At 43.6% G+C, this 7664-nt stretch overlaps 1 pseudogene; it reads left to right on the top strand.

Moving 5' to 3' along the window:
* Positions 1-6138: 6138 nt before the first annotated feature.
* Positions 6139-6661, top strand: LOC113631959 (transmembrane protein 14C pseudogene; annotated as a pseudogene).
* Positions 6662-7664: the final 1003 nt, after the last annotated feature.

Genomic DNA, 7664 nt, shown 5'->3' with positions numbered 1-7664 from the left:
ACCAGCTGTCCGGCCCAGGGGCCCATCTATCTCCTACCTCATTCCTACCTCTAATTTATCCCCAATTCAATCTGTCCTTCATGGCCACCACGTTGTGTTCCTAAAAAATATTTTTATTTATTTATTTTATTTATATAAATATATATAAAAATACATATATTTATTTATTTATATAATTATATATGCATTTTATATACTTATGCAGGCATTATTTATATATTTATACATTTGTTTACATTAAATATATACTATTCATGCCTATTATGTTTATATTATACACAAATATATATAAACTTATCTGTCTCCATGCCTAGATAAATCTACATATCAATATTATATAAACATTATGTACAGATTTGCCAACCTGCCTTTCCCTCTTTAAGGCCATCTTTGGTTCTTTAATGCCTTCAGAATAAAAGGTAAACACATTTAAAGTGTTGTTCAAAGCCCTTCATCTGCTAATTCAAACCTCATTTCCCAGCCTATTTTCTGCAAAAAAAAAAAAGGAAATGCAATTTTTTCCATATTGGGAAAAAAACAAAATTTGTTCTTTATTAAATAAAATATTCAATTTCACTGTGTCTTTATTCTTTCCCTGATTAGACCCGTGATTCTCCAACTATGTGGAGGTGACCCGGAGAGCACAGAAATTCACTGAGAGGCTGCAGGATAGTTTAAAATTTCAAGGGAAACACAGTGATACTTGATGCCTGTGGGATAACACGGTTTGACAGCCTCAACATTACAGCGTGCTACACTGTCACTGACGATATCATATCTCTTAGAAATTGCGGTTCCAGAAGTTGTTGTGATTAAAAGCAAGTATCATGTGAGAACCAAAGTGGAAACAGAAATGGAGACAGCCTTCCTCCGTCTGATCCCAAGCTTGGGAAGCCACGCAGCTGCCAGGCACACAGAGTATTAAGTAACGTGGATATTGAGGAACGAAGCAAAAGTATTTTTCTCTTCCATCCATAGGTATTGTTTTTCAAATAGCTACACTCGGTTCTCAGTTATTTGTAGTAGTAATGTTTTAGAATGTCCCCACGAACCGTAGATTAGCAATACTGAATCACAGCGCCATGTGAAACACAGGATTGGGTCTTGCAAGTTCCTGACCACAACATTTTCATGAGCCGATCAGTTGATAACCTTTTAAATTTGTGTTTCTGTTTAAAGACATCTTGTTTAATATATATTGTCGACCCATTAACATTGAAGCACAGCTGAGCGTGTCAGGCACACGCCTGAAGGAAGCGGTGTCTCGCACATGTTTTTAGTTTTCAAAAGTTTGCCTATAATGTGTCTTAGCATGTGTTTCTTTGGTTTTATTCTGTTTGAAGATTGCTCATTTCTTGATCTGTAGGCTTACACTTTTGGGCAAGTTTAGGAAGTGTTCAGTCTTTATTTCTTTAAGTATTTTTTATTTCTATCCTCTCTTTGATCTCCTGGGATTCCAGTGACATACACGTTAGACCTTTTGTTATAATCCCACATGTCCCCGAGATGCTATTCAATTTTTTCCCATCTATTTTCTCTCTGTGTTGTTTAGATTTGGTAATTCTTATTCTTCCGTCTTCAAGTTCACTGATCCTTTCTTATTTCCTCTCCATTCTGTTGTTGATCCCATCACTGAGCTTTTTATTTTCTCTCTGTGTTGTTTAGATTTGGAAATTCTTATTCTTCCGTCTTCAAGTTCACTGATCCTTTCTTATTTCCTCTCCATTCTCTTGTTGATCCCATCACTGAGCTTTTTATTCTGGCTATTTCATTTCTTAGTTCTAAACTTTTTACTTGGTTCTTCTTTATATCTTCTACATCTTTTCTGAGATTTTCAATTTTAAAAATTTATTTCGACTTTTTCATATTTGGTCAGCGAAGCATTTTTATGACGGCTGCTCCAAATCCTTGTCAGATAATTCTAACATCTGTGCTGCCTTGGTGTTGATGTCTACGGATCGTCTTTTCTCATGTAGTTTGAGATATTCCTGATGTTTTGTATGAAAAGTGATTTTTAAAAAATTAAAACCTGGATATTTGGGGCAGTGTATGGTTCAGGATCTAACTTTAAGTCTAGTGTTTTGGTAGGGCTCCTCTGATACCACTCCAGTGGGGGTCAGGGGGTGTTACCCTGTGACTTCCAGGTGGTGGTGAAAGTCTAGATTCTCCACCTGGCCTCCTTGGGGGCAGGGTTTGACTCCTTGGATTTCTGGGTTGGGGGTGAGGGTTTAGTCCCCCTAGGACTCCTGCTGATACCACCTTGGTACCTGGTATACTGTTCTTTCTTGGTGTACTACAAATGATCTAAACTATTTCTCTGTCGACAATCAGCTCACAAGCCAAGGGGGAAACCATGTATTTAGACCAGATAACCATCCTGGCTGATTCTTTCTTGAGAGAATAAGATGGTGCTGTGGACAGGGAGCGCTTTTGTGAATGCAGAGCTAGCAGCCACGAGGCAGAGGGCAGGTTCTTCTTACAGATAACTTTGCCGGTTGTTTTAGTTTGGTTTCCCCAGAAGCAGACCTTGAGACAAGTGCAAGTTTTTCTGGAGGAGAGCCCAGGAGACATCCGTAGGAGGCGGCTTGGGGAAGGAAGGCCTGTAAGCAGAGGCAGCCAGTGAAGAGTGCGTTGTCAAGAAGATAACCAGTGTGGGCACGCGGAGCTCAATCCTGCGGGGCTCCCGTGGGCACCAGCGTAGTCCACTCAGCTCAGAGCATGATGGAGCCAGGGGTTTTAGGCTTTAGTTCCTGCCAGTCTCTGTTCAAGGGCGGCGTGGGGGAGGGGGTGTTAATTCCTTGATGCTGCCTAACGAGACTCCAGCTGCCAGAAGAAGTCCCCGGGCACAGGGGTGAAACGGTGACAATCGGAAGTCAGCCTGCTGCGCTGACGTGGCCAGGTCTGATGGGTACAAGCAGAGTGCTGACAGCATCCTCACCACCAGCCTAGCAGGCACCTGGAAGGGACCTAATGCTGCACTGGCACACTTGGGCACAATCTGAAACACCCAGTGAAAAAAACGCCTCTTTTAGCTGGGGCCCTCCCTCCACGTTGTTTTTCTTCTGTACTTGTTGCAAGAACACGGTTCGGGAAGATGCTTATCTTCCCTGGGTCTTGTTTCAGCATCTCCACTGCCCTTGTGAGAACTTTCCCTGTTCCCATCTTCTTTGAGGACAGGTCCCAGGGCTCTCGAGTGATCCCAGGTCTCCTCTCTCTAAGGCAACTTCAGACAAAGCCACGCTGAGAAGCTACCACTCCAGGCTGAGAAGGGAAGGAACGCGTGTCTAAGGGCAATTCCAGGCACCGGAGCCACTGAGAGAGGCTGCCCACTGCAGGGTGGGAGGGGAACAGCGGTAAGTACAAATGGGTCTCCTCCTACAGCTGTTCTGGGAACAGTCTCCTGCTGGCTTCGGTTGAAGGACAAGTAGCGCCTCTGCGAAGATCTGATTCAACAGGGGAGCCATGTGAATGAGTAAATTCACACGAGATCCTGGTGCTCTAATACAGATCCCTGAGAGGCAGAGGTCTGTTCTTTCCTGAGCCACTGAATGCTTTGGTGGGAAGTAATTTTGAGCTGCCACACTCGGGCATTGTAAGAATCAATTGAAAATACAATTGTTTAATTTTCCCTATAATTAATAGGATGCTTTCCTTGCTGTGAACCATGTGACGCTTTACAAGAGGGAAGTACTATTTCTGCTCCTTGGTTGCCAGAAGCCTTAGAAAAATGTAAAAATATGAAGAAGCCGATTTAAATGTATGGAGGAGACTGTCCTCTATTTCCTGAAAGGAATAATAGCAATTTTACCCATTCTCCTTGTTTTATCTTGGCCTGTAATATAAGAATATGAAAACCAAACAATGGAAATACTTTTTTTTTTTTTTTTTTTTTGCGGTACGCGGGCCTCTCACTGTTGTGGCGTCTCCCGTTGTGGAGCACAGGCTCCGGGCGCGCAGGCTCAGCAGCCATGGCTCACGGGACCAGCTGCTCCGCGGCATGTGGGATCGTCCTGGACCGCGGCACGAACCCGCGCCCCCTGCATCGGCAGGCGGACTCGCAACCACTGCACTATCAGGGAAGCCCAATGAAGTTTTTAATTTAGCATTTATATTAGTTTCCTGGGGCTGCTGTAACAAATGACCACAAACGTGGTGACTTACAGCAATAGAAATGTATTCTTTCCCAGTTCTGGAGGCCGGAAGTCTGGAATGAGGTTTGGGAAGGGCCTCTCTCAGTCTGAAGGCTCTGCGGAGGTTCCCTCCTCACCTGTCTGTTTCTGGTGGCTTCAGGTACTGCTTTCTGTGGCCGCACCACTCTGAAGACTGTCTTCACATGGCCGCCTCCTCTGTGACACGGTCATTGCATTTAGGGCAGATAATCCAGGATGACCTTGAGATATTTAATTCAACTACCTCTGCAGAGACCCTTTTCCCAAACGAGGTTACGTTCATAGGTTCCGGGGGGGTTAGGATTTAGACATATCTTCTTAGGGACCACCGTTCAATCCACTAGGACATCTCTCTCTTTTTTTTAAAGACGTGTCACTGGATTAAAATTGTAGTAAAATGAGGCTATATCAGAAAACCAAACACCTTTTCATTCTTTATTTACATTTTCCCTTTCCAGCATTTCTGCTCTTTGAGAACACGACATTGTTTAAAGACTTACAAATCCGTCTGAAGGTTTCCAAATGCCTGCTGTTCTCTGCTGGTGCAGTAAGCATCCTGCAGGCGGCAGGGAGCAAGGGCTCCAGGTTCTGAGTCGGGATCTGGGGTCGGGTGGTGGTGAGGCCTCTGCGGACTCCCCTCAAGGCTGATTGGCTGGTCCAGTGTCACGTGACTGCCCCATAGCCTCTGCAGGGGCCCGTGGAGCAAGTCCGGATGCTGAGCAAGGAGGAGACGGGTTTCCCCAGGTTCTGAACACAGTTCTCAGGTGAGGGATCCAGGGGAAGAGAGGGGGTCAGTTACCAGAAGAAGAGTAAAGGAGAGACTTTTCCGAGCGGCTCCGAAACCAAACCCCCGAAGTTGATCAGCTCCTCTGTTCCATGTGTTGAGACCCTGTTTCCTTGACATGTCTGCACGGCCTGACGGTAATTCCTTTCTGGGGCTGTAGACACCCCAGGCCACCACTTCACTCTCCAAGGAATAACTCTGATGCCACGTGCACAAATGAAATTCTGATGTCTGGGCTTCTCGTGCAACTCGCCAAGGGGGAGAGAATTCAGCAGTGGGGCTGACATAATTTTGTGGTCTGCTTGACTGTAAATATGAGAGCTGGCGTGCTGGCTGCATATTTCTGTGCCCTGTGGGCTTTCTAAGGCAGAACCAACAAGCCCGTACTTGTACTTCAGGATTCGTGCTTCTCACTTCCTGTTACGCTTCTCGAGGATTAATTTAATTACGGTACTTCTGATCCTATCACACTTTACAGTTGCTGCTTTGGGTCACCTATACCTGGTGATGGTGCGGGGGGTGTCGCTTTTTATAGGGCAGGAAATTACCTTAAGAAACATCTCTTTACCCCATTACCCCTGTTACTGCTGCTTATAAACATTCTTTATTTTTTTTTAAGTATACGGAAATACAATTTTAATACCTAAGGGGAAAAGTGGGACTGAAATGTTTTAAAAGGTGGATTGTTAAAAAAGAAGTGGATCTCGATTCCCAAGTATTTGTGTAATGAATACGTTATGATTGTTAGTATCACATTTTATTATAATTGTGTATGCACATGCATTATTTCTTCAGCTGTATTAAGTGTTGTGAGGGCAGGATTGTGTGTCAATAATCTCAGTTTTGGGCACAGAGCATGCTGAGCTAAGCTTGCTGTTCTAGATCAAGGCTGCCCAACAGAACTCTGTGAAGATGGAAAGAGCCTGTATCTGTGCTGCCTGACATCACGGACAGTAGCCAGCAGGTGGCTGTTGAATCCGTTGAAAGTCCTGTTGTGATTAAGAAACTGAATTTTAAATCTAATTTATTTTTAATTACCACAAGTATAAATTAAAATGGCCACGTGTAAAACAAGGAGGAATGGGGAAATTGATGAGGAATAGAATTAGAAAAAAATATTGTTAAACTTTGTGGCAGAAACAGTAGGTTTCCTAGGCCTGTGCACCCTCGTCGGCAAATGCAGGCCTTGGGGAAGGAGGTGAAGGCCTGGTGTGATCTTCCATTTGGACGGAGTGAAAGAGCAATGCAGAAGGACTCCGGCCCACTGGTGCCTTTGCGTTGGATTGGCTTTGGCTGTGTAGCACTGGTTGCTTCCGGCGGGATCACTGGCTATGCAGAAGCAGGCAGTGTCCCGTCCCTGGCTGCCAGGCTCCCCTTGGGTGGATTAGTGGGCCTGGGTGCCTATCAACTGTCTCAGGATCCAAGGAGCATTTGGGTTTTCTTAGTTACATCTGGAACCTTGGCTGGCATTACGGGAATGAGATTCTACCACTCTGGAAAACGTATGCCTGCAGCCTTAATTGCAGGTGCCAGTTCGTGGATGGTCACCAGACTTGGAATTAGTGCGTTGGGTAAGCCCCGTCAGTGGGAGTCATGGCCAGCTTGGACTCATGAAGAATTTTAAATTTTCACTATTTTTAGCATATTAAGATAAATTAGTACAGCATTTTCACATGTTCTGACATTTTACCTAAAACAAAAACAAACCCAAAAAACCCAACTTTGCAGAGAAAAAAGTCAGTTATTATCATTACAACCCTAAAGGGGTGGGTACAGTGTAACACAAGAGCTTCTTCCTATAGTAGAAGCATACAGTTTGATTCTTGTACGTTGGTGTTACCTTTTCTTTCTGAATCTGTAGGTGAAACCTCCAGGGATAAAATGTAAGGTGTCACCACTGGGGCCCCTGATAAACATCTGGATGCTGAGAACACATGTTAGACCAACGAAATCAAAATCACTGGGGATGAGACTCAGGCATCAGTATTTTTTAAAGCTCCCCAGGTGTGATGATTAATCTTATGTGTCAACTTGGAGGGTGTTTTTGGATGAGATTAACATTTAAACTGGTGAACTTTGAATAAGCAGATTGCTCTCCATAGTGTGGGTGGGCCTCATCTAATCAACTGAAGACCCTGAGTAGAACAAAAAGACCTGCTTACCCAAGCAAGGGGGAATTCTCCATCAGACTACCTTTGTTTTGTTTTGTTTGTTTGTTTTGTTTTTATAAAATAAATTTAATATCATCTTTTCAATATCCCCCCCAACACAGCCTTTTAATAATTTGGTAGAATATTCCTCTAAACCTTTCTCTGTATTTACACATATTGTTTCCTTATTCTGTCTTTCATTCTTTAATTTTTCAACAAAAAAGTTTACAGTCCGAAACTCCTGGAATTGATTTCCGCAGTGTATGATAGCTTGTTCAAATAATAGGTGACTTTTACATTTATAGAAATTGTTTGACTATTTTGCAAAAAATTTTGCAATCCACACTTTCCAGATAATAGTGGACATGCCCTTTTCTCCCCAAATTCTCTCCATCACAGAATACCATGGATTTTTTAAACTTTGGCTAATCTGACCATCAAACTACCTTTGGACTGGAACTGTACCATCCTGGTTCTCCAGCCTAGCAGCCCACACTGCCGATTTAGCATTCACCTGCCTCCATGAATGTGTGACCCAATTCCTATTTACACACACACACA

This window comes from Aethalodelphis obliquidens, unplaced genomic scaffold, assembly GCF_003676395.1.
Source record: "Aethalodelphis obliquidens isolate GAN/ISIS:26980383/991018 unplaced genomic scaffold, ASM367639v1 scaffold35, whole genome shotgun sequence".
Lineage (NCBI taxonomy): Eukaryota > Metazoa > Chordata > Mammalia > Artiodactyla > Delphinidae > Aethalodelphis > Aethalodelphis obliquidens.
This window is presented reverse-complemented; position numbering and strand designations above follow the sequence as displayed.